The 25,386-nt window shown below is 38.5% G+C and overlaps 1 protein-coding gene across 13 annotated transcripts in view; it reads right to left on the bottom strand.

Moving 5' to 3' along the window:
* Positions 1-6,537, bottom strand: part of MPDZ (multiple PDZ domain crumbs cell polarity complex component) — a 218,252-nt gene extending 211,715 nt beyond the window's left edge. For 9 of the 13 annotated variants that reach the window (XM_027862854.1, XM_027862859.1, XM_027862861.1 and 6 more), the window contains exon 1: positions 5,407-5,506. The gene's annotated coding sequence lies outside the window, so the exon portion shown is untranslated. Of the gene's footprint in view, positions 1-5,406; positions 5,507-5,554; positions 5,665-6,473 lie in introns of those variants that run through there. The other 4 variants (XM_027862863.1, XM_027862864.1, XM_027862857.1 and 1 more) reach the window with 3 other exon arrangements.
* Between the last annotated feature and the right edge of the window lie 18,849 nt (positions 6,538-25,386).

Genomic DNA, 25,386 nt, shown 5'->3' with positions numbered 1-25,386 from the left:
CTAATTTTCAAAGAAAACAGTGGGAGGGATGGAAGTATAGTCTGAACCCTATAGATCAGTGAGTTTAATTTTGATTCCTGGAAAAATTCTAGACTAGGTTATTAAAGATATGGTTGGTAGATATACTGAAAGAAAAGCAATGATTACAAGAAGCCAGCATGGCTTCAACAAGAAATAATGGACTTCAGATGCAGAATGAGACACACATATGAAGATACAGCCACTGCTGGATCTTTTGTTTCACTGTGCTAACTGGTTACAAGAAAAGCCGGGTTGTTTGGTTTAGTTTGTTTTTTTTTTAATGGGGACCGGGTTATTGATAGTGATGAGGTGGAGGTGGGAAAGAGACACAAAGGGGAAAGGAAGGTAAAAAGGAAGGAGATTTAAGCTTTTTTCGTGCAGAAAATAAAAGAAAGTTTAGTTGGAGAAAGACAATCAAGGCAGGTCTAAAACATTTTGAATTTACTATATACTTTGTAAAAACATCAAGTTGTACAGAATGAATTCACAATTTTGTGTACAATCTCCTTTTCCTGTTTTTTTATATCAATATGTTCATATTTGTCAAGTTCAAAATAGTTTCATATAAAATATATAAGCATATAGCATATATGAAAACAAATAACAGGTGAGGCCAAACTAACCTCATTTCCTTTTTCTGACATAATCATTCAACTAATAAATGAGGGAAATGCTATGGAAAAGTTTTAATAAAGTATCTCACACTATGCCTGTAGGAAAGACGGAGATATATGGAAGAAACAGTAAATACAATTAGATTGATAGTTCAAGGTCATTATAGCAAGAGGTGTCCAGTAGAGCATCCCAGGTATCTGCGCTTGCCCCCATGTGCTATTTAACACTTACATCAATGACTCAGGTAAAGATCTAGAAAGCATTCTCATCAAACGTGTAGATGATGCCATGCTAGGAGAAGAGCTAAAACAATGGATGGCAGTCAAAATCTGAAGAGATCTTGACAGGCAATAGATATAAATGTCAAGTTTTATACTTGGGTACCAAAAACTCAGCCTTACAAGACGGTGGAATAATGGTTAGACAACAGTCCTTCTGAAAAAAATCTGGAGTTTTAGATGAATTGCAAGCTCAGTATGAATTAGTTGTGTGATGTGGCCCCAGAAAAGTTAATATGTCCTTGAACTGCATTAAAAGAGGCGTTGTTTCCAGGAGTAGACAATCCCACAGTATTCTGCCATCATCAGATCTCATCTTAAGCGCGTTCAGTTCTAGGAACTATAAAATGGCACTGATAAGCTGGAGTATCCAGAAGAGGGCAACCAGGATGGTAAAAGGCTCTGAGTACCTGTCACGTCATGTCATGTCATGTAAGAACTGGTTGAAGGAAATGAAAATCTTTAGGTCAGAGAAAAGAAGTCTTGCGGGGGGGGGGGGCAGTGAGAGAAGGTTGTTAGGGATTTTTAAGTAATTAAAGGGCTGTTATATGGAAGAGGAATTAGACCTTTCTGTTAGATCCCAGAAGGATAGGACCAAAAACAAAGGGTGAAAATTTCAAAGAGGCAAATTTAAGCCTGAAGGCAGGAAAATCTTCCTAATAATTAGAGCTGTCCAAAAGGGTAATGGACTGCCCTGAGTGGTAGTGGGTTCCTGCTCCTTGGAAGTATTTAAGCAGAAGCTCACTGACCATTTGTCTTGGATGTTATAGTGGGAATTCTTTTAATGTATACTTTGGACTAGATGACTGCTGAGGTCACTTCCAACTAGAAAATTCTGAGAATCTGTGAAGATTCAGAATAGTCTTTAACTGGAAGAAAAAAAAGGAAATAAGTAAAGGAAAGGAAATAAGAGCAAGGAAATGGGCACAGATGAAGGAGACTGACTGAAAATATCTATATTACTTTGTAATATTCCTTTGTTATTTGTTTTCATACTCTGTGGGATAGCCTACCTCCCTACACTAATTTGTAATAAACCCTTTTAAAAAACCTAAGAGTAATTTCCTATTTGGAGGAGCAGGAGTATGGGAAATGAGCCTACAATCTCTCTTACAATCCAGTAAGAGAACCAGAAAAGCCAGTACAAAAGGGGAGTTTGGGAACAGATAGATAAAGTGAATCAACAGGCCAAGTGGAGTCACATATAAGGAGTGGAAGAGGTCCTCAAACAAAAACAATGACCACATCTACTTTACAGCTACTCCATTCTCAAAAAGCATGAGTGGGAGTCTGAATTAACCAAAGACCATTTAACTACAGCGCATTTTATGCAAGACCCATTTATGGATGCAATCAATATGTAGAAATTGGTAAAAATCCAACCATCTATGCACAGAAATGCCTATTTTGAAATTGTTTTTAAATACAGTAGGACATCAGGCATAGTAGGAGTGTGTAAAATAGACTAAATTTGGAGTCTCATGTCCTAGGTTCAAATACCAACTCTGCTACTTATTTTCTTCATGACTTCACACTTGTCACTCTACCACTTTGGTCTTCAGATTCCTTATCTGAGCTGGACTAGACAACTTCTAACGACTCTTCCAGCTCTAAATACTCCAAGACCATCATGATACCAGCATAGTTTTCTTGGGTCAGGAATGCAGAATGCTGAGATGCAAATAATAATGTCCTAGAACAAACTCAGATGGAAAACATACAACTGGTTATCCCAGAGTCTTATGTCCTATGAGTGCCTTTGCACCTAGCAGGCTCTCAGTAAATGGTTCTCAGACTGAAGTGTATTAATGGTGCCACCATCTAAGGAATCTATATTTATGAACTCACAGAAACCAACAGGATAGGGAAGAGAACTCGGGTGACCCAGTTACTACAGGGAAGCTTATTTAAACAGGATTGTAGGATCCTGGATTTAGAGCTGGAATGGACCCTGGAGATCTCCTAGTCAAGCTTCCAAATTTAACATTCTTACTATCATGGGGACTTCTTTAGGATCCTCAGTGGGATAGTGCAATTGTGAAATACAAACCAAACTCCTTAACTGCTTCTCCAAAGAATCCAACAATTCTCTCTCCCCTAACTTCTTCCTTCCTCTCCCTTTAGATCTCTGGAGCCAGTCCATTTTAGAAAACAGATCCCCTGTGGCAGCTGTAGGCTAAAACTAATCACCCAGGACTTTCTGTGTCCAAAATGGCACTCCAGTGTACTCCTATGGGTCTCTTGGAATGCCTCCAGGCTGTAAAGATGATGTACACAATTTCTCTGGGGCAAGACTGCATTACCCTTTGGTGATTATGAGGCACAGAGCAGGCATTAGGTAAAGTAGGACCTTGCATATAATGAAATTTGAAAGACAATGAAAACAACTCTCTCCAATGAATAAGCAACTACCCTTCCCCCCTCTCCTAACCATCCAAAGATGTGGCCTTCCAGATTATAAGGGTAATAATAGAGAGTCTAAAGGCAAGCAGAAGAGGGAGATTATTATTAATAGTAATAATAATAATAATAATAACAGCTAACTATATTATAAAGGTTTGTAAAGTACTTTACCTACATTCTGCCATCTGATCCCCACAACAACCCTGTAAGACAAGTATTACAGGTGTTATTATCCCCACTTTACAGATGAAGAGTCTGAGGCATAGAGAAGATGACTTACCCTTGGTCACACAGGTAATACACAGTAGAAATAGGATTGAAACCCTGATCTTTCCAAATCCAGTTCTAACAACGTAACCCAACAGAAAGGGGGGGGAAGAGAAAAGTCAAAAAGAAAAAGACTGGTGTGTATTTGCCATATTATACACCCATATATAAAATTTAAATGCTGATAAGACCATACATAAAGCTTTTCTTCATTAATTTTTCCTAACACTGAGGAGAGGGAAGGTTTTATCAAAAACACGTAGCCTACTTCATCATTTTGTTTAAGGCTGGCTCCAAGGAGCCTATGACTACCTTAACTAAATTAAACAATGAACCCATTATAGCGTGTCTGTGAGACATCTGGTTTGCAAAACTTTACATGGCCTTAATTGGTCCTCTCTACTTGGGTAGGATCCATCTGGCTATCCTAAATAAATTGGTCTGTCTGTAAAGAGGTTCAATACATGGGCCAAGCTATACCCAGAGACATGGGTATACCAGTGTTACCACTCACAATGTTTTATACTAGAATAGTCTTAGTTCAATTTCAGAAATTCAAATGTTGGTGCAGTAAAAATAATAATAATACTCATTTATACAGTACTTTTAAGGTTTACAGAGCTCTTATTTATTCCAAAGTGCAGTTGCCATCCTAAATGTTACCAAGTTTGTAACTAAACACGGCCCAACTTAATTAACACTAATAGCTGTGTAACCTTTAAAACCCTAACAAATATTTCCTCCATTAACTGGTGCCAAAATTCTCATCATCATCATCATGGCCATTTATGTAGCACTTTAAGATTTACAAAGCACTTTCTTCACTATGGGGTTGTGAAACTCTTACCACTTCTACTTTACAAGTCAGGAAAATGTCAGTTTCAGAGACTGGCCCACAGTAAGGAAGCTAGAAAATAGCATTAGAATCTGGATTCAAATCCAGTTCTCTTCAATCCAAAGTGAATTTTCTTTCCATTACACTAATCATGTTTTGATCGCTACAAAATCATGTAAGAAAGACCATGTCAAAGAACCACAGAAACCAAATGGTTATGAGGAGACACAAAGGGAATAGTTAATAATAGGGTTGCCCACCAAACATGACTTATAGGCAGGGTTGACTGCTTTTCAGGTTTCTTATGTCTTTCCATCAGAGGAAGAGAGAGGAGTTTCCTTCATAGCTGGTGAATTTGTGTCTCCATTATCTCATGAGCAGAAAAACAATCACCACCCCAAAAGCACATTCCACTTTCCAGCTGCTTTTACTGGGCACAGTAGTCAGCAGTCCTGGAGGGGATGGGTAGAAAGATAACATGTTTCACCGTACTGTGTCAGTATATATCTGTATCCTGTACTTTTCTGCTATCACTCAACTGCTCATGTAACACGTTCCCATCCCCCTACCCCCACCCCACTACCAGCTCCTACTCCTCCCTCCTTCTCCAGCAGTCCAAACTTGAAATTTCATGTGGGCTGTTGTAAAGGATAGTCCAGCCTTTGTGCTGCAGCAAAGATAGTAAGCTAAAATAGCTCTCTACTCCATCCTCATCCTCCACCCCCGCCCAAACACACGGAAACACGCGCGCGCGCACACACACACACACACGGAGGAGACATTTCCAAAATAACGCTGCATTCAAAGATCCGCTTTCTAATGCTGAGACCACAAACAAAGGAGCCAAATCTAGGCGGAGGCGGCGGGAGAAAGGGGGCCTGAATGGAGGAAAAGAAAAGGAGGCGACAGCTAAATGCTCGTAACTGAAACTAGCCGCAGATGCAAGGGCAGAAACGCCACTGGTGTGTGCACTACTCTGCCTCCTACCAATTATGCAGCTCTGATCCGGGTCCCCAGCCACAGCTGCTACAGTCGCAGTCGCTCGCCTCCTCCTTCTCCTCCTCCTCCTCCTCCGCCGCGGCTGCTACACTGATTCCCAAGAGCCAAGCACACGTCTACAGAGCAGCATCCCTACCCTTTGGTCCTCCCGGAGCCCCCAATAGACGCTCTCTCGCAATCCAGCCACCAGTAACATCTCAGAAGTAGCCCTTACTGAAGCCCAGCCGCTGAAATCACAGCGGATACGGCAACATTGAAAAAGCAACAGGCTCCCAACCCCCCCTTCTCCCCCTCCCCCTCAAAACAGCCCGGCGCATACAAACACACACACGCACGCACCCGTCTTCATTTCCCCTCTTGCATGACCAGGCCTGGTATTATTCCTTCCTCCCCCTCCCCCCCAAAAAAGCAACATTACTAACAACCCTCCATCTAGGGAGGAAAAATTAAAAAAAGAACTTTTGCACCATGTTTAAGAGAGGGGGAAGACTGCGAGAAGGGATGGAATCGGCCAAAGGAAACTTCCAAACCTTGTGCTTTCAAAGAGACAAGGGAGAAGCGGTTTGTTTTTTGTTTGGGTTTTTTTTTTTTTTTTTTGGTAAAGAAAGCCGCCGGAGCTTTTTAGGGCTGGTTCCAACGCACCCCGTATTCCCACCCCGCACTTGCGCGCAAACAAAACACGCGGAATCACGAGATCCCGATGGAACATTCCCGGGGAATTGAGCGAGGGCTGGGCGGGGAAAGGGGGAGCATTCCTCACTCCCCCCCCTCACCCCACCGCGCCTCCACCGCCCCTTAGGACAGTTTCCAAGCTCCAACTCCTTACCCAGCTCGTTCCTGCAGCCCTCCCCAGCTAGGTGGGATTTGCCTCGGGCGGGGACTAAGAGAGGAAAGGAGGCGGGGGGGGGGGGAGCCGCGGGAAGTGGGGAGGGGGTCCTTTAGTGGCTCTGGTTTTCTCGCCGGGCAACCGCTCTCTTCTGAAGTAACGGCCCAGAGAACAGCTACAGGATAAACACACACACACACACACACACACTCACACTCACATACACTACCATGAAACTTAATCCTCCTCAGCCATCCAGCGGCCAGACGCCAGTCTTCTCGGCCGCAACCCCCTCCCTCCCCCCGCCTCTACTTAGAGACGCTCCTGCGCCAAGCCTGGCAGCAGCCGCAGTTAGAAGAGAGGGGGCTGTGAGAGGCAACCATGACAACTCCGCTCAGCCCCGCAGCCTTCCCGGTGCTGGTGACCCCCAGCCAGCCCTAACCCACGCTAGCTTTTCTCTTGGCTTGGCACATTTCTCAGCCTCGGGGCAGAACTGGACTTTAAAATAAAGGGTCCAGACTAGACAGGCTCCTTTCTTGAGCAGACTTGAAGTCTGTGGGGGTGTTTAGTTTAAGTACAAAGCAGTGGATGAGAAATACTTGGGTGATCCTGTTGAGAATGGATTGGCCACTGTCCCTTTAAGGAGAGAGGACTTAGCTCTTTACTGTGAGCAACTGAGGCCAAGGAAGGTTTCCAATTTGAAAAGAAGCTCTCTGGGTGAACGGGTCATAGTTGGGCCCAGCCAGGGCTAAAAAGAAAATGGAGACTTTCTGCTGTTTTGGCTACTCGGATAAAAGCTAGTCCGTGATGACTCACAGTGAAGGAGATTAAGTGTACCATTTTAGGAGTTATCTTTCTGTAACACTGAATCCGAGAGGCCAAGAATTCTTCCAAAGAAGAAAACATTGTGTCCTGGTGCCGTGCTGTTCAGCAAACATTTATGAAGGGCCTACTGTGTGCAATCACGGTACACTGAGAATATCCTTCACATGTGCCTGATAATAGGACGTACTGCAGATGACCAGGTTAAAATCTTATAGGCAAGAGCACGAATACATTTTTTTAAAATAATAATTTATGCTGGATTTTGGAATACAATTATATGGGGAACGGATTTACCCCCTAAATATCTATTATTAAAATTAGTTTGCACTTATCAGATGTTTAAGGCATGAGAAAAAAGAAACTCTAAAAAGCATGTTATGCTGCAGAAAGTCAATAAACAAAAAGGGATAAGGATGTGTTGAACACTGGGAATACTAAAAAAAGGAGAGAAAAAAACAGCCCCTGCCCTCAAGTAGCTCACAGTCTAATGGAAGCGGCAACAGGTAAATATATACAGACAATCTATATATACAGGATAAATAGGAAATAATTATCAGAGAGAAGGCACTAGAATGAAGAGAGATTGGGAACGACTTCCTGTAGAAAATGAAATTTTAGGTGTAATTTACAGAAAGCCAAGGGAGACAACAGGCTGAGATGAGGAAGAATAGTGCAGACTTGAGAGGCAAAGAAAATGGCCAGAGTTGAGAGGTAAGAGATGGAATATCTTGTTCCTGAAACAGTAAAAGTCAGTGTCACTGGATTGAAGAGTGTGTGGGAAAAGACTGGAAAAGTAAGAGAGGAGTAAGTTATGAAGGGCTTTGAATGACAAACAACATTTTCTGTTTGATAATTGAGCTCATAGGGAGCCACCCAAGTTTACTGAGTGAGGATGGAGGGAAGGTTACATTGTCGGGTTTTGGAAAATCACTTTGTTGGCTGAATGGAGGATGAACTGGAGTGGAGAGACAAGGCAGACAGTCCCATCAGCAGGCTAATACAATAGGATAGGCATGAGGTGATGAGGGCCTGAACTAGAGTTGAGGAATTTTCAGAGGAGAAAAGTAGGTGTATTCAAGAAATGTTACATGATAACTTTATTATGTATTTTAAAATAGAAAGTTGTACATAATAGATTTTCAGCTTCATGTGCAATCATCTTTTTTTTATTTTACTATGTTGTGGAAATGCTTGTGTTATTTCATAAATTAAAATTTTTTTAAAAAGCTGAGGTATAGAGATGTTACATGACTTTCTCAGGGTTACACTCTTGGTAACTGCTTTTTAAACCTAGATCTTTCTAACTGTGAGGCCAGTGCTCAAATTCACTACACCTGTGGTATCAAATTCAAGTAGAAATGAATCCTTGTTGGACTCATATTGATTTAGAAAACCACAAATTAACATTATTTATACTGTATTGTGTTTTTATTTAGTTAAACATTTCCCAATTACATTTTAATCTGGTTTCCACACTGGAGTCACTTGCTGCTGGAGATTTTTTGACACCCTCTGCACTATACAATGGTTATCACCCTGTTAATGATTTGGCCAAATTTAAAAGTAATGAAAGTTTTTTTTTTTTAAATCTTACAAGGTGAAATTGACAGGCCTTGGCAACAGATTGAATATTGGAGGTGGTGGGGGTGGTAAGAGATAGTGAGGAATTCAGAATGACACCTAGGTTGTAAACCTGAGGAACTGGAGGATAGTTATACCAGGGGTGGGGAATCTGCGACCTTGAGGCCAGATGTGACTTCAAGACTTCCAGTTCCCCACCTCTGGTATACCCTCAACAGTAATAGGGAAAGTAGGAAGGGGAGGGGAAAGTTTGGGGGAAAGACGAGTTTGATTTTGGATATGAAGATATGAAAATGTCTGCTGCATATCCAATTTGAGATATTAGAAAGGCACAGGTAGATGTGAGAGTGGAGGTCTGTTGAGAATTTGGGTCAGGAGAGGTAGATTTGAGAATCAGCAGCATAGAGATGGTAATTAAATTTATGGGAGTTAATGATATCACCAACTTAGGTAGTATAGAAGGAGAAGCAAATAGGACCCAGGATACAAACCTGTGAGACATCTGTGGTAAGAGGGTAAACTTTGGATGAGGAGTATTAGTTTAAAAAAGTTCTAGAGACATAATTCCTGGATAATTAATCATTTTATTAATAAGGCTAGCATGTCACTAATAAAAGAGGTCAGTATCACTCTTGAATGCCAAAGACCCTCATGGGGGTGGGCTCAAGACTTATGTGGCCTTGGAAAAGTGGATGTTCCAGAGGGTGGCAATCAACTCTAATTGGTTAACAAGTAATGAGAGAGAATGAATAAGTAATGAGAGAGAATGAATATTACTAAGAGGGGCTGGACCTATTCCAATGAACTTTGATTATTTCATATACTTCTAAATTATCCTCAGCCTTGGGCAATCTAATCAAAGAATTTATCCTTACCCAAACCTAAGTAGAACACAATGGGTTTAAATTCTTTGTAAAATTGGGTGGGGTCTGACCAAGATTGAACAAGAGAGTTAATTCAATCTCAGTATGAGTAATGTCCTTCAAGAGAATGAAGTGAGGACTACAGAAAAAGAGGAAACTCTAAATCTCCCCCAAACCATTGCTTATTAATAATCATTTCTTTCAGTAGCCAACAAAGGAGACTGTGAAGGAACAGTCAGGTAGGAGGAGGATCAGGAAAGAGTGGTGTTCTGAAAACCTAGAAAAAAGGGAGTATCTAGGAAAAGAGTATGATCAACAGTGTCAGAGGCTTTAGAGAGGTTGAAGAGAATGAGGGTTGAGAAAAGGCCATTGGATTTGGCAGTTTCTTTGGAAAGAGATATTTTGGTGAAATGATGACAGAAGTTGAATTTTAAAAGATTAAGAAGAGAATGAGAGGAAAGAAAGTAGAGATACCTATTATAGAAGGCATTTCTAAGGAATTTAACCACAAAGAAAATTGCAATTAAAGTACAATTAGTGATAATACCATAAATTGATAATTAACCTATAGACTACTGATTTATATGTGAGCCTAATATTCTTAATCTGAAGGGTTAAGCAGATGTCTGTAAAACACTCTCCTGCAGAATCAGGCTAGACTGACAAAAGAGACGGGTTGTTTTGTTTGTTTGTTTTAGGCAATTGAGGTTAAGTGACTTGCCCAGGGTCACACAGCTAGTGACAAGTATTTGGTCTGAGGTCTGATTTGAATTCAGGTCCTCCTGACTTCAGGGCCAGTGCTCTATCCACTGTGCCACCTAGCTGCCCCCCAAAAGAGAGCTTTGTCTCGATTTTTTTTTTAACTGGTTTTTGACTGGATTTTTCCATGGCTAAAATAAATGCATCTCTCATGAACCCTTTAACATGAGGAATGAAATATATTACCATTTGTAACCCACTTATACGAAATAAGTGTTGTTTACCTTAGAGTCAAGTCAGGATAAATAAATACATGAAAAACATTTATTAAGTGAATACTAAATGATTTAATACTTATTAAGGGAATACTTAATGATTCATTGAACTTTAGGGAAATAAATTGACCGACCCTTTCCAGAAATAAGGATAGGATGGTAGTATTGATTTGATTGCTGACTCCAGAGCAAGGGATTGGGGTCTCTCTTGGTTAACAAAGATGGAATTCCAAACATAGTCTTGTCTGAAGGTTTGAGTCCAACTAGAGAAAGTGCTCTAGTTGAATTTATGTTCACTCACTCACTAACCCAAGTGTAGAAATGAGAATATATTCTTAAAACTCTCCTCCTTCCTACCCATCCAAATCTAGCCTGAGCACAATTTACTGCTTTGCCATTCTGGTTGTCCCTGAATGTAGAGAAAGATGAAAAAATTGCTTTCTCAAGGGTTTCTTAAACTTTTTCCACTTACTACCCTTTCAGTCCTTCTTAAACTGTGGACTGCCCATTGTATACCAGCCTATTTCCTTGCTCTTGAGGTGATCCCAAGAAACCTAAAAAATAAAATAATATTTCTCCCCTGGAACCAGCAAAGAAGAACTAAAAAACATGAATTAGAGGAAGGTAGAAGGAAGACTCAGTGAATATTTTTTTTAAATAAAACCTGAGTTTTAATCTCTAGAGCTATTTTGAGTGGATACATTTTATTTGAATAGATATTGGCACAAGTGAGTGGCAGATTTGATCAGTCAAGTTAATACGTACTTATTAAATGCCTACTATGTGCTAGGCTCAACTGGGGATAAAAAGACAAAAAACAGTCCCTGATAAGTTTTATGAGTTTCCCAGCCTTATAGATTATAGTGAGGCCTTTTTTTTTTTAAGGCAGTGTCAAATGCCCACTTGTATCTTATTATGAGGACACTGGGAAGTGATACCTGGTCAATTGAGACTGAGGTAGATATTTGTCTAAAAAACTTTTCCTCTCTGTGGTCAATGAAAGAGAACTGATAGTTAAGCACCCCAAGTCTCTCTTTTTTATGAACTCACTTTCCCATGAGATTTTGTGCCAGAGGGCATCAAAATTGAGCAGTAGGAGGAAAGAATATTTCTCTCTTCTTCATTACCCCTAGGAACACTAATAGCCCTCTTGCAAAAAGAGCATGTTTCTGTTGTATTGGATTAAAATAAAGAATGTGCATTATATTTTAAAACTACATATTTTAAAAATCTCTGCATCTTCTTGAAAATTTTAGAGTTGAGAAAACAAAATCCTGCCTGCTAAGTACACTAATCACTGGTACAACTTTATTTTGTCAGAAGGCCTAATCTCAAAGAATGAGTAGGTTAAAGAACAAATCATAGAAACAATAAATAATTTTATTAAAGAGAATGGCAATAATGAGACACCATACAAAAACCTATGGGATACAGCAAAAGCAGTGATCAGAGGAAAATTTATATCTCTAAATGCTTACATCAATAAAATAGAGAAAGAACCAAAAGCAGAACCAAAACAGAGAGAGAGAGAGAGAGAGAGTTCAATTGATCTAATTAACACATCAGCTAAAATGCATTTATTAACTTCCTACTATGTGCCTGCCTAGTGCTATGCTAAACAATAGTTATATTAAGATAAAAATGAAACATTCCCTGCCCTTAAGGAGCTGACATTTTAATAGAGGAAGCAACATATGCATATATAAGTATATAAAATATGAAATACCTTTATGAAGGAGAGCATTAACGGCTAGAGTGATCAGGAAAGGTTTTGAGTAGAAGGTGTAAAGGAAACCATCAAGGAAAACTGACAGTCTGTGCTGTACTCCACCTTCATGGTCCCCGCCCTCTACAAAGAAGGGATAGAAGTATATTCTCATATCTCTTTTTTAAGTGCTAAACTTAGATATTACAATTAAAGAGCATTATGTTTCAATTTTTGTTGGGTTTTTGCCCCATTTACATTGTTCTATTATTGTGTATGTTGCTTTCCTGATTCTGATTATTTCCTCTTGCATCAGTTCATATATCTTCTCATGCCCTCCTATAATTTTTTTATTCAGTTTCTTATGTTGCAGTAATATTCCATTCCATTCATGTACAAAGTTTGTCTAGCCATTGCCCAATTTATGTATCTACATTGTTTCCTGGTCTTTGTTATTACAAAGAGAGCTGCTATAAATGTTGGTATATATATGACTCTTTTTTCTAGCTTTTGTCTCCTGAGGGTGTATGCCTAGCAATGGGCTCTCAGAATCAAAGGATATGGATATTTTAATCACTTCCTTGGCAAAATTCCAGATGCTTTCTAAAATGAATGGACCTATTCACAGTTCCACCAACAATGTATTAATGCACCTCTTTCCACACACGCCCTAAAATTGACTATTTCTATCTTTGATCATCTTTGAAAATTTACTGGGTATAATTTGAAAACTCAGTTGTTCTGTTTTACATTCCTTACTATAAGTGATTTGTATCAATCTTTCATATGTTAAAAAACTTAAAAGATTTCATACGTTAACATTCTTCTTTTGAGAACTTTTTTCCTTATCACTTGAATGTTTGTTGATTTAGGATTTCTGTTATTATATATTTTGCTGTTATAAAACTGATTTGGTTCCCTCTATATCTTGGATATCAGACTTTTATCAGAAATTTTTAATGCAAAGAATTTTTCCCAATTGATAACTTTTCTTCTTATCCTAGTTCCATTGATTTTTGTTAGTTCAAAAATTTTGAATTTCAAGTAATCAAAATTCTTTATTTTATCTTTATAATCTTTGATATGTAATCAATAACAAAGTCCTGCATACTGTATCTTATGTCTGTCTCCTTTTCTCTCTTCTGACTACCAATGCCCCAGAGCAGGTCCTCATTACCAGCCACCTGGACAGACTTCATTCTTCCCCTTCTGAAATTCATATTTCACACAGATGTTGGAATTATCATGATTATGAATAAATCTTATTATCCTTCTCCTCTGTTGAAAATCCTTCAATGGTTCCCTATTGCCTACTTAATAAAATTCAAACTCCTTTGTAGGGGCCTCAAAAGTCTCCCTAATTTGGCACCACAAAATCTTTAATAACCTTATTTACTACTATAATTGGCTTCTGTATGTAAGGATTTTTCTCTTGCCCACTTACAATGCCATGTTATAGAGACATCAGTCTCTATCTGTCCTAGGAAGTGTGCTTTTTCACATAGCATGGAGATTTTTCAGACATGGAAATTTTCCAGAAGGGTACTGGGAAGAAGACAAGAGGAAGGGTAGGAAATGGCCACAGGAAAAGACCTCCCAAACATCCCACTGAGGTTGCAGACATGGAGCTCCTGCAACCTTATATAAACATCGAACTCTGTCCCCATGCCTAGCAAAGAAAAACTTTAGATTTGATGTGAGAGCCCCGATGTCCAGCCTGTGAAGTCCTCATCCTATCTTCAGTAAAAGCAGCAACTGCAGTTGTAGCAGATTCCTGATCTTTCAGTGTTCCAGTGGCACACAGACACGTTCCATTAATCAGTTTCTTTATGCTGATCTGAAAGCTGTGTCTTATCACCTTAGTATGGGTACCAGAAACACAGGGCAGAGACCAAGACTGCATCATGAAGCCAGACTCAGCTGGACTTTTAGTTTTCCATCCCCGTGTATTATAAATTGGTTTCATTTAGACCATAAGTGTTGAAAGGTAGGATCTTAATATGTTTTCCTGATTTTGTCCTGCTTTTCTATTTTAAGTAAAGAATCTATTTTCATCAACATTATATGATGTCATGTGATTGATCCAAAATGACTTGGCCTTTTGAGGATGACATTCCTGGTAACTTACTAGCATTCATTTGAGTGGGTCGATCCTAGACTAGCCTTTAAAAGCTTAGATGTATTAAATAGAGAGGACTATATGCGCTCTCTATATTCCAAGCTGGACTAGCTACCTGCTATCTATAATACGCTGAATATTCTTTCCTCCATAACTTTGCTCAAGGTGTCACCAATATTTGGATTATATTTTCCTCCCTCTACCTCCATCTTTTGAATTCCTATCTATAAAGCCCAAATAATATACTACCTCCTCCAGGATAGTCCCAATAAAAACCCTTACTTACTCAGTAATTCTTCCTCAGGGCAGCTAGGTGGAGAAGTGGAAAGAGGATTAGGCCTGCAGTCAGGAAGACCTGAGTTTGAATCCAGCCTAGGACTAGTACTAGCTGTGTGACCCAGGGCGAGTCACGTAACCTAGTTTGCCTCAGTTTGCTCACCTGTAAAATGAGAAAACCACTCTAGTATCTTCGCCAAGAAAACACTACATAGGGTCCTGAAAAGTCATACACAATTGAAATGACTGAACAACAACAACAACAACAACGAATTCTTCCTTCCCTCTAACTTCACATAGTACTTACCTTGCACTTCTGTTTGCATGTATCACTTGTTTTATATTATAGTTTTTGTTCTTTTGTTTTTGTTTTTTTTTTAATGTATACCATGTTACCCTACTAGACTGAAGGGGAAAGACTATGTCTTATCTAAACTTGGTATCTACTGAAGTATACCAAGCTGCACATAATAGGTTTGATAGAATTGTACTGAGTTCCCAATTTGAAATCTTCCCTCAGGCTAGGTGGGGAAATACTTCAGTGACTCCTAATATCCTTCAATTAGATTGAAGGATTGATTGTCCAGAGATTGGCATGTCATCTCAGTGCTTTTCCAGTTTATTCCTATTAGACTAGAAAGCACTTGAGCAAATTAACAGAGCGTATCAAAGACAGTAGCTTAAAGGAGACATCATCCACCTCAATGATATTGAAGTTCAAAAACATTCCCGGTTGTCTTTGTACCAAAAGCCATTACTCTATCCTCTTCCAGATATGTGACATTTGGGAAAACCAATGTTCCTCCAAGCTTAAGTCCTCACTAAATGGAGTTAACAAATAATATCGCAGTAACAGTGAGGTATGAAAGTATAATTATATGTCAGTTATCCAAGGACTAGCATAATTCAATTTGGAGGGGTTTATCACCAAGTTGGCTATGAAGTGATGAATTTTTCAGTTATAAGAGCTTTCAGACCCTCTATTCATTTGTAAGGATTTGTGACTATTTGGGTGGAGAGAAGGTCCACACCCTACAGATTCAGAACAACGGGCTAGGATAAAATTTATTATGTCAGATGAATAATAAAAAAAAGACAGAATTTCAGATAAAGCAAAAGCAAACATTGATACTATATAGAGAGAGAAATGGGAAAATACATTATGATGAAAGGCACCACAGATAATGAAATAATGTAGTTGTTAAAATATATATACTGAATAGTGTAGCAAATAATTTCTTAAAGAAAAGCAAACTGGAATGGGGAGGAGCTACCCTAAGTCTAGGTGATCTTAACATTTCTCAGTCATGACTTAATACAAAAAAAAAAGGAAATTGCAAATGAAATGTTTGAAAAACTTCATTTGATAGCCCTATGAAGTTCTTCTGAATGACAATCTTTAGAGAATATATGCATTTTTCAGATACTTGTAGGTCTTATACAGAAACTGTTAAGGCCTAAGGAACTCAAATGCAGAAAGTCAGAAATCTCAAGCACATCTTTTTACACATAATGCAATAAAATGGTCATGATAAGGAAAATGTGAAACAAAATATGAATTTAAATGGAAAAGAAGAAATTATGTTTGCAATGATTAATGAATCATAGAAATAATTTTAAAAATTTAAAATATTTGGATCATAGAAATAATTTTAAAATATATGAAATAGAATATATGAAATATGAAATAGAATAAAATCAGAATATATGGAATATGGCTAAAGCAAATGTGGAAGGAGTGGATGGTGCATGCAGAATGATGGATGGCTTCAGTTTCTCTAGTCAGATCTCTGTGGTTAGATGTTCCTTGTCAGGGTACTGTTGCGGGCTTCTATACCCCAGGAATCCCCTAGTCCCTGCACAATTTTGGGTTACTGGCCTTTTCACTTGAGCTCATGCTAGTTTTTCTGGCACAGTATCTTCCAAAGCTCATGGACAACTTTTGGGGGCAGTCTTGGACTGAAGGAGAAGTTTACTGATGTTTCTCTTTGGGTTTATGGCTGGATCTGGTGCCTTTTTTTGGTCATTGCCAAAGTATATTTGGGAAAGCTGGGCTCCTCCCATTGCCATCTTAACTAAAAGTCTAAAGGAAGAAGTTTTTTACTTCCGATTATGAAAGCACAACAATTGCCACCCTATCCTTTATTCTTTCTTTAGGAAAAAGCAGAAATAATATTATTTCTGTCTGAAGTCTTGTTGGACTAATTTGAATGAATTAACCTTGTCTGTTCTTAATCGGTATCCTAGACTGAGATCCTTTTGTAGTCTACCAATTTCTAAAGACAAAATAAGTCAAAGTTCAGGGAGAAACTCTGACCTTTCAAACTTTAGAATTTGGGTGGCAACTGAACAAGGGTTGGAGCCCCTTTGATTAATCTAATTAAGAGAAGTACTTCTTTTCTTTCCGCTAGACCAGATTGAATGGATTCATTCTCCAGGATACACTGAAAGTTATTTTATTGTTCTGTGTGATGAATCAAAAACTGTTATCTAAACTTTTTTCCCTTATTTAATCTTGACTGTGGAATTTTGCTTCCTGAATGCAATAAATTATAAGAAGAAAATCAATCAGAGAGGTATTTTCAAAAACAGGACAGAGCTCCAATACTTTGAGTGACTATCTATTTCTTTCTGTCTCTGTCTCTCTCAGCAGATATGGATTCTTGGATTTAGATAATTCATTAATTTGTCTTTACTAGATTCATTCCAGAAGTTCAGAGTACTGACTTTTTTCTTCTACATGGTCTATTGTCTGAATAAGAACTGGATATTTATTGAGGTTAAAAGCCTAAATAAATACAGTCACATACTAAATTTCTACTTTCATTTTTTTTTCCTGTTGTCCTCAAAGACATTTGTAAATCTTTTATGTTTTTTCAGTCTGTTCAATGATAATGAAGTTGTAATTTTCACTTTTCTTTCAGTTGAATATTGTATACTCTACAGACAGGGAGAGGGAGGTAGGTAGAAAGAATCAAACTAGGAAGATGTGTGTGTGTGTGTGTGTGTGGTTATTCAGGACACCCTGATTAATTTACTGCCCTCATCCCAGCTAATTTGACAAAATCACAAAGCGGGACATAACAGAGTGCTAATGTGCTAAATGAAGTACAATCCCTTTATCAAGTATGAAAAGGTTTCCCCTGTTGGAATTGGAGATCAGCTAGCCATTTGATGACCAAAAATTGGCCCACTTTGGTGGCCTTTAAAAAGCTAACCTGTCAGCTATGGAGTCAGAAGGAGGGCATAGGCAGTTAATTAGTTAATTTCCCCACACTGTGACCCCAGGTAGCAAAGAAGAAGGCAAACTATGGATTTAAGATGTGGTTAGCCCTTAAGCTACAGCAAGAACCAGGTCCATCAAGCCTAGATGCCACCTACCCAGCAGAGATGCTTGCACAGTGTAGACGTGGGGGGTGGGGGAGGAGTAGCATGAGGATACTATGAGAAGAGAGAGAGGATATCAGGGTATTACAGTGCCAGAGGTATTAGTTGCCTTACCTTGCGTTGTGTTCCTGACATGTGTTTCTCACTACCAGCATACTCTTAAGTTTGTGACCATCCTTGCCAGTGAGGTTATGTGTATTTCTGAGACAGTGTAATCTAGGTTTATAGGGGGGAAAAGAATATCATTTTGGTAGATGCCTTTGTTTTGAGCTAATTCTGTTTATTTGCTGACATTTCAAGGCAACAGCACTGGTAGGGCTTCTGAGCTATGAGAGTAGCCACTTTTTAGACCACCGAACTCATGAGTGGACATTCAAGTTGAAGGCAAGAAGTTGGGGATCAGCTAGCCATTGGATGACCAAAAATTGGTCATTAAATAACCTCAGATAGCGATGCTGGGGCTTATTTATAAGAGGGAATTGAGGGGATGGTAAAGTCAGTTGAAGGTTTTTTAAGGGTATGGAATTTAAAAGACACAGGGAAGGAAGGATAAGATATGGAAAGACTGAAAATTGTAGAGGGGAATGGGTGATGGATAGGAGAAACTCCCCAAGAAGACTGGGGAAAAAGATCAAATGCCCAAGGGAAAGGATTGGTATTATCAGAGACAAAGCCAATATCTTCCTCAGAGACTTGATCAAAGGAGTCAAGAGTGAGTGAGTGATGATATTGAAGCAATTAGAAGGGTAGAATTATTTCAGTGAAATGTAAGACTAGGAAGTCCTTTGCTGATAGAGAGAACATTGTGGGTGTTACTTCAGAAAAGATATGGACCAGTTGTCCTCTGAGATCCCTTCCAGCTCTAAATCTGTGATCCTGTGTATAATTATTATTTGTGTAGTAGGGATTGGTCAGAGGACCCTGATCAATTAAGTTCCCTGACCACTTCATGAAATTACAAAATTTAAGAGAGAGGTAATGAGGACTATGACGTGTAAAGGTCTACCCCTTTCAAACTATGGTTTGATTTGTGTCTTGTAAAGTGTGTGCCACCTTTCAAACTATGGTAGTTTGAAACTCTTGAAGGGAAAGACTTTGGTGAATTTGCATATGAAAAGTCCAGGACTGAGGGAAGATAATGGACCTTCTCAGGTGACCTAATCTCCAAAGACTTCATGATGTGGAAAAATGGGAGGGACTAAGAATTTTAAGTGGTTGAATTACACTGAAATCTGATATTAATAAATAAATAAATTTAATAAATAAATAAATAATAAAATCTGATATATTAATGTATACCCTGACCTTGATTTATTTTCCTTGTTCTTATTCATAGGCTTGCTCTGACCCTGTCTGGCCCTATTATTTAAAGGGAGGGGGGAGCAAAAAAAAAGGGAATTATATTTCTGTTTAGCATCTATTGACAAAGCAACTTGTTCATTAAGAAGCCTAATATCTCATTTATGTCAATTAGCAAATTTAATTGTTTGGATTTCACAAATGTGCACGATTTTCACAGGTCTAACATTTTGTAACAAAGACCCAATCTTTCAATTTTGATGTAGGCATTGCTTTTGTAACACTAAACTGCCACTACCACAACTTGAACACTTCTCCAACTCACTGAATTGAGGTTCTCATGTTAAAGCTGATTACTTCTTGGCTCTGGGTTCTAGGGATAACCCTGAAGGATTGAGGTTTCTCGTACTTTTGCTCACAAGTCCCTACCCAGCATTCCTCCTGATGAAAATCAGCTAGATGTAATTAGACTCTTCAAAAGGTATTTTACTCAAGTGGTCTATAAGGACAGGAGATATGAAAGTATTCCTCCAAATTATGGCTCACTCTTCCTATGCATATTTAAGGTCCTTAGGCAGAGTACAATAGTAGTGAGGCACATGTGTTGAGAATATGTGTAGTAAAAGAGTAAACTCTCAACTTTTGATTACTAAAAGTCCCATTTATCATTTGTGGAATCTCATGTGGTTCCCTTTTAGTGTGATTTTCTACTCCTTTCCATTTTTGCATTGGCACACCTATTTCAAGGTTCCTGCTTGGTCATTTGATTCTTGTGGCAATTTCTGCTAGCTCCCTGGTGGGACCTTTGAGATCTCAGGATTTCCTGAACTCAAATAGTTGCACATGGCAGAGAGAGAGACAGAGAGAGAGAGAGAGAGACAGAGAGACAGAGAGACAGAGAGACAGAGACAGAGACAGAGACAGAGAGAGAGAGAGAGAGAGAGAGAATTTGAGTGAATTGGCTTATTGTTTTATATATTATAGACCCAGAGGTGTGTATGATGTAGTCAATCAGAAAATATTTCATCTGTCTTTAATACAATGATCAAAGCACTAATTCCACTCAAGTTAATTAAGGACTTGTTTGCATCTAGTTTACACTTTTGATCATTTCAATGAGCTGTCTGGGCCTTCTGTGATTTCATTAATTGATGTGGAGGACTCACAGACTTCAAATAATCTACTGATTTAAAAAGGAAATGAGCTTTATCCATAAGAGGCAGATACACAAATATACATGTATGCCTTACATAAACAAATAAATGATATATGCATAATCTCTACGTATAGAGACAGCCACAGTTTTAGTGGATAGAGTATTTAGAGTGCTAGGCTTAAAGTCAGGAGGACCAGAGTTCAAATCCTGCCTTTGACATTAATCAATTTGATGACCCTGGCTAAGTAAAACATTTAACTTCTCTCTCTCAATACCCTAAGACTTCTCTACTAAGTCATTAATGGCAAACCATTTGATTAAGGGAGTTGTCAACTAGTGACATCTTTGTATGCTATAATGATTCTTTTATAGATGTAGCATTAAACCAGAATTTTGTTAAAAGTGTTGATTAGTCTTTTGCCCTTTAATGTTTTATTTTATTTTTAGTTCAATTCAACAAATATTTATTAAGCACCATGTACTATATTCCTTCTACCATGTACAAGAAATCTGATCTAGTTATATGGGGTACAAAGATAAAAACCAGAACAGCTCTCACTGTGTGGGAGGAGAATACATTCTATTTTCTATGAAAGTGATGTCTTCAAAGTATTCAGAGAAATATACTTCTGTTTTCCATATAAAAATGATCTTGACATTTGCTTATAGTTTCCTTCCCAAATCGAAGATTCCATTTATGTCCTATATCCCAATGCGAAAATCATTTTCTAACTAGCTCCCTACTTTACCTTCATTTTGCCATTTTGCTAATTTTTCATTTCACTATTAATCTTCAATATGAAACTTTGCCAAAGGCTTCCTGAAAATCTAAATGCACATCTGTTAGACTTTCTTATTTATTGGACAGTGAGATTCCAAGAGTATTCCTGAAAAACATTTAAAACTCGTTTTCCTTGCCTGTATCTTTGCTGACTTTCCCTAATCAAACTACTTTCCAAGACATTCTTTTAATTCTGCATTTGTAAATGGTTTTCAAGATTTTACAATTTTGGAGGTTAAATGTATTACTCTCTGAATATGGGTTTGTCTCTGCGTTATTATATTCATATAATAGGACTTTCATATTTTCAGTGATTTCATGTTGAAATAATAAAACATAGATTGTGTGGATAATCATAATAGGACTGGTTTTATAAATAGGTAGCATAAACAAGTTTTCATAAAACTTGTTTTCAGGAGTCCCTTGCTGAAATATATCTTCCCTCAGATTTTCCTTGATGTTTGAAATTTTATCATTGCAGATTCATTCCTTTGGGTTTAGAGATATTAAAAATCTCAAGTATCATTGTACAAGGCCAACTCTGATTCTGTCATCACAACTACAATTGCTGCTGCTGCTACTACTTCTACTATTACTATTGCTGCTATTGCTATTACTACTACTATTAGTACTATTGCTTCTTCTTTTACTACTACTATTACTACTACTACTACTATTAAAAGTACTAACTATTAATATTGTTGGTGAGAAATGTAACTGACATTTCTAAAGCCCTTTCAGGTAGATTTCCTCAACATAACAGTATGACTCAGGGAGTAAAATTATTATTCATATATATATATAATAGGAGAGTGTTGTATGAGTGTGTGTGTGTGTGTGTGTGTGTGTTTTGCAGGCAGGCAGGATTACATACCTCTACCAGTGGTGTTAAACTCAAATAGAAAAACGGACCACTGAACAAAAACAAGGATCCCTGTGGACTGCATACTAATTTAGAAAGCTATGTAGTAATATTACACATGTTCTATTCTATTTTTATATTGTTAAATATTTCCCGATGACCTTTAAATTTTGACTCAGCAGCACTTGGGAACATTGAGGGCTGTGTGTTTGACACCTCTTGTCTAGGAAACAGGACTTTAAGCTAAATTCTTAATCACTATTTCTTCCTTCCTTCCTTTCTTCCTATCTTCTTTCTTCTGTGTAAAATTTTTCTACTATCCAACTTCCTGACAAGGATGTCATTTCCTTTTGATGACTAATTTACCCTCTGGTTCTAGGACCTCAGGGCAGGTTCTTTGATGATTTCCTGAAGGATGTTGTCCAGGCTCTTTTTTTCATCATGGTTTTCAGGTAGACAAATAAAAATTTTAAATTGGCTCTCCAGGATCTATTTTTCAGGTCAGTTGTTTTACCAATGAGGTATTTTACATTGTCTTCTATTTTTTCATTCTTTTGTTTCTGTTTGACTGATTCTCGCTTTGTCACAGAGTCATTAGCTTCCACTTGCCCAATTCTAATTTTTTACACATTGTTTTCTTCTATTAGATTTTGTACCTCCTTCTCCATTTGGACAGTTATGCTTTTTAAGGAGTTGTTTTCTCCAGTGTACTTTTTTTCCAGTTGGCCAATTGTATTTTTTAGGGACTTGTTTTCTACAGTTAATTTTTGTCTTCACTTTTCCAAGCTATTGACTCTCTCTTGCATACCTCTCATTTCTTTTCCCAATTTTTCTTCTACCTCTCTTATTTGACTTTTAAAATCCTTCTTGAGCTCTTCCAAGAAGGCTTTTTGGGCTTCAGACCAGTTCATATTCCCTTTTGAGGTTCCAGATGTGGGTTTGTTGACAATGTTGTCCTCTTCAGAATTTCTGCCTTGATCTACACTGTTCCCATAATAAGAATCTATAGTATGTTTCTTTTTGCTCATGTTGTTTGCTTATTTTCTGGCCTTTAAAAAGATTGAGCTCTCCTGTTGGGGAGCAGGGGGCACTGACCCAAGCTTCTTGTGTTGGGAGCCCAGGACCTGGTCACTGGCTTTGTGTGCTGGGGCCTCTGATACTGGCAGTTGGAGGTTGTAGGATTCTGGCAGCTTACCTGTTATTGAGCTGGAATCAGCAACACTAGAACTCTAGGGGTAGGATTGGGTAGTCTGGCCCCTGGAGGTTGCCTGCTCACCTGGACCTTTCATTCCTTTCCCTGTCTTCGGCTGCTTTCAGACAGATGTTTCACTGTTACAGGATGTTTCTGTGCCTGGGGGGAATCCTTGGAGCACTTCTCAGAGTTTTGCTGAGGCACTGGGAGACTTGGTTGCCATAGAACACCAAGGTACATGGTGGTTTTTTGAATCTCTTTCCACTGCTTCCCTGCCCTTACTGAGGCACGTGGGGGTCCTGGTGTTGGTGTTTACCTGCTCCACCACCTGGGTTTCAGGATCTCCTCCTTGTATGCTGAGGTGGGGCTTTCTGCTGGTTTGCTGGAATGCCTCCTGTTCTGTACTGCTCTCCTTTCCCCAGGGCAAGAGGGACCTTTTCTGTTAATCCCTCATGCTACCTGAGCTACTGGACTACTGCACCCCATCTTTCTGCTGGTTCAACTTTTCCAGGGTTTTTCCTGGGGTGATATTTTCTGGGCTTTCAGAGGTTAATAAGGAACACTGAGAGTGACATACTTCTTACTCTGTCATCTTGGCTCCAGGAAGCAGAACTCCTTGATCACTATTTCTTAATGGGGAAAGTGAAACCCCATGTTTCATATCCAAGGCTTGACTCCCTTTCTTCCAGATACCAGTTCCACAATGAATACATACATAGAAAATAACAAAGAAACCCATTTATCCAAGTTGATAGCAAAGCAGAAAACAGAGAAAGTACACATATGAAAATATATACTAGACAATTCACATTGAAGGCGCTCTCCCATTGGGAAGGAGCTGTCCTAGATCAACCAAGAGAGTCCCAACTCTCACCCAAAAGAGAAAATTCCCTGAAGTTTTTAGTGTAGCAAACTGAGAATAAGTTCATGATCAAAGTTCTACATTTCCACTTCTTCCCAAAGTTTTTCTACCTTCACAGAATTAAGGAAGGTTGGAATCCAAAATATCTCTCTCAATGCTGCAAGCCAGTAGAACTGAAGGGACTGAAGGGAGCTGAGCTCTCTTCTCTCCTGCTCTCAACAACTCTACTCTGGTCTTCTTGCAGGTCCAAGGCATTGATCTCCACTGAGGAGAAAGTCTCATATTAATGGGCTTTGGGGCTCCGGTTACACATAGAGGTAATAATTTCATCACATCTTCATTTCATATAGGAATATGCTTTTTCATTCCTTTGGGATATCTTTAAATTCCCAGGAGTGGAGAAAGCCTATAGTATTTGTTCCCAATCCAAAATAACTTCAGACAGTTTTGTTATCCATATTTCTAATTAAAGCTCTCCTTTTTGTAATACTCTTTCAAGTCTTTTGATAAAATTAGGAAGAACATTTCAATCAGGCAATTTTTTAAAAAACTGCATTTTGACCCAGTAGTGTAGGATTATTTTCAACAATAGAGATCAATATTTAATCAAAAATGTAGAATAATAATCAAAGGATGCAAAGCAAAGGAACAGGTAAACACATCTTAATGCCCATTCCCAAGTGAATGAATTATTCCCAGTTCCTACCAGAGTAGCCTGAGAAAACAGTTTCTCTATACTCAGACCTTCAGAATAGGGTAAAGGCACCCTCTATCTCTCTTAATGTGTGTGTCTCTCTCTGTACAACCATTGAGTAAGTATAAATATCCCAGAGTTCTGCTTCTGTGGCCAATTAATTTTGTGGTATCTATTTAGCCTCAATGTCTTTAAGGTTGACAGGGGTTACACATGCAAAACTGGTTGGCTGCAATTTCTTATGTACAGGTAGAAGAATCACCTGGCTGAAAAGAAAGACAAATCCTGTTTGCTTTTTTCTTGCTTAATGTACACACATTAATGTTGGTGGGTAGAGTCTATAAAGTTGTACAAACTCTCTGTTCATGATGCCGCACCTTAACAATTCTTTAGATATGGTCATTTGTTGGAGGCAAAGGGTAAAAGTGAATTTTAGCCAATGTGCTTTTCTGAATCTTTGTTAGAAGGTGAATCTTGATAAGTGATGGTGAGTCAGCAAGGTATTAGTCTTAACTCCTTATTATAGCAATATAAATTGGCCCATTTATGAGCTGCTCAGTGCACCC

This window comes from Vombatus ursinus, unplaced genomic scaffold (assembly GCF_900497805.2).
Source record: "Vombatus ursinus unplaced genomic scaffold, bare-nosed wombat genome assembly UNPS02014770.1, whole genome shotgun sequence".
NCBI lineage: Eukaryota > Metazoa > Chordata > Mammalia > Diprotodontia > Vombatidae > Vombatus > Vombatus ursinus.
The sequence above is the reverse complement of the archived record's forward strand: the minus strand, read 5'-3'. Positions and strand labels throughout refer to the sequence as shown.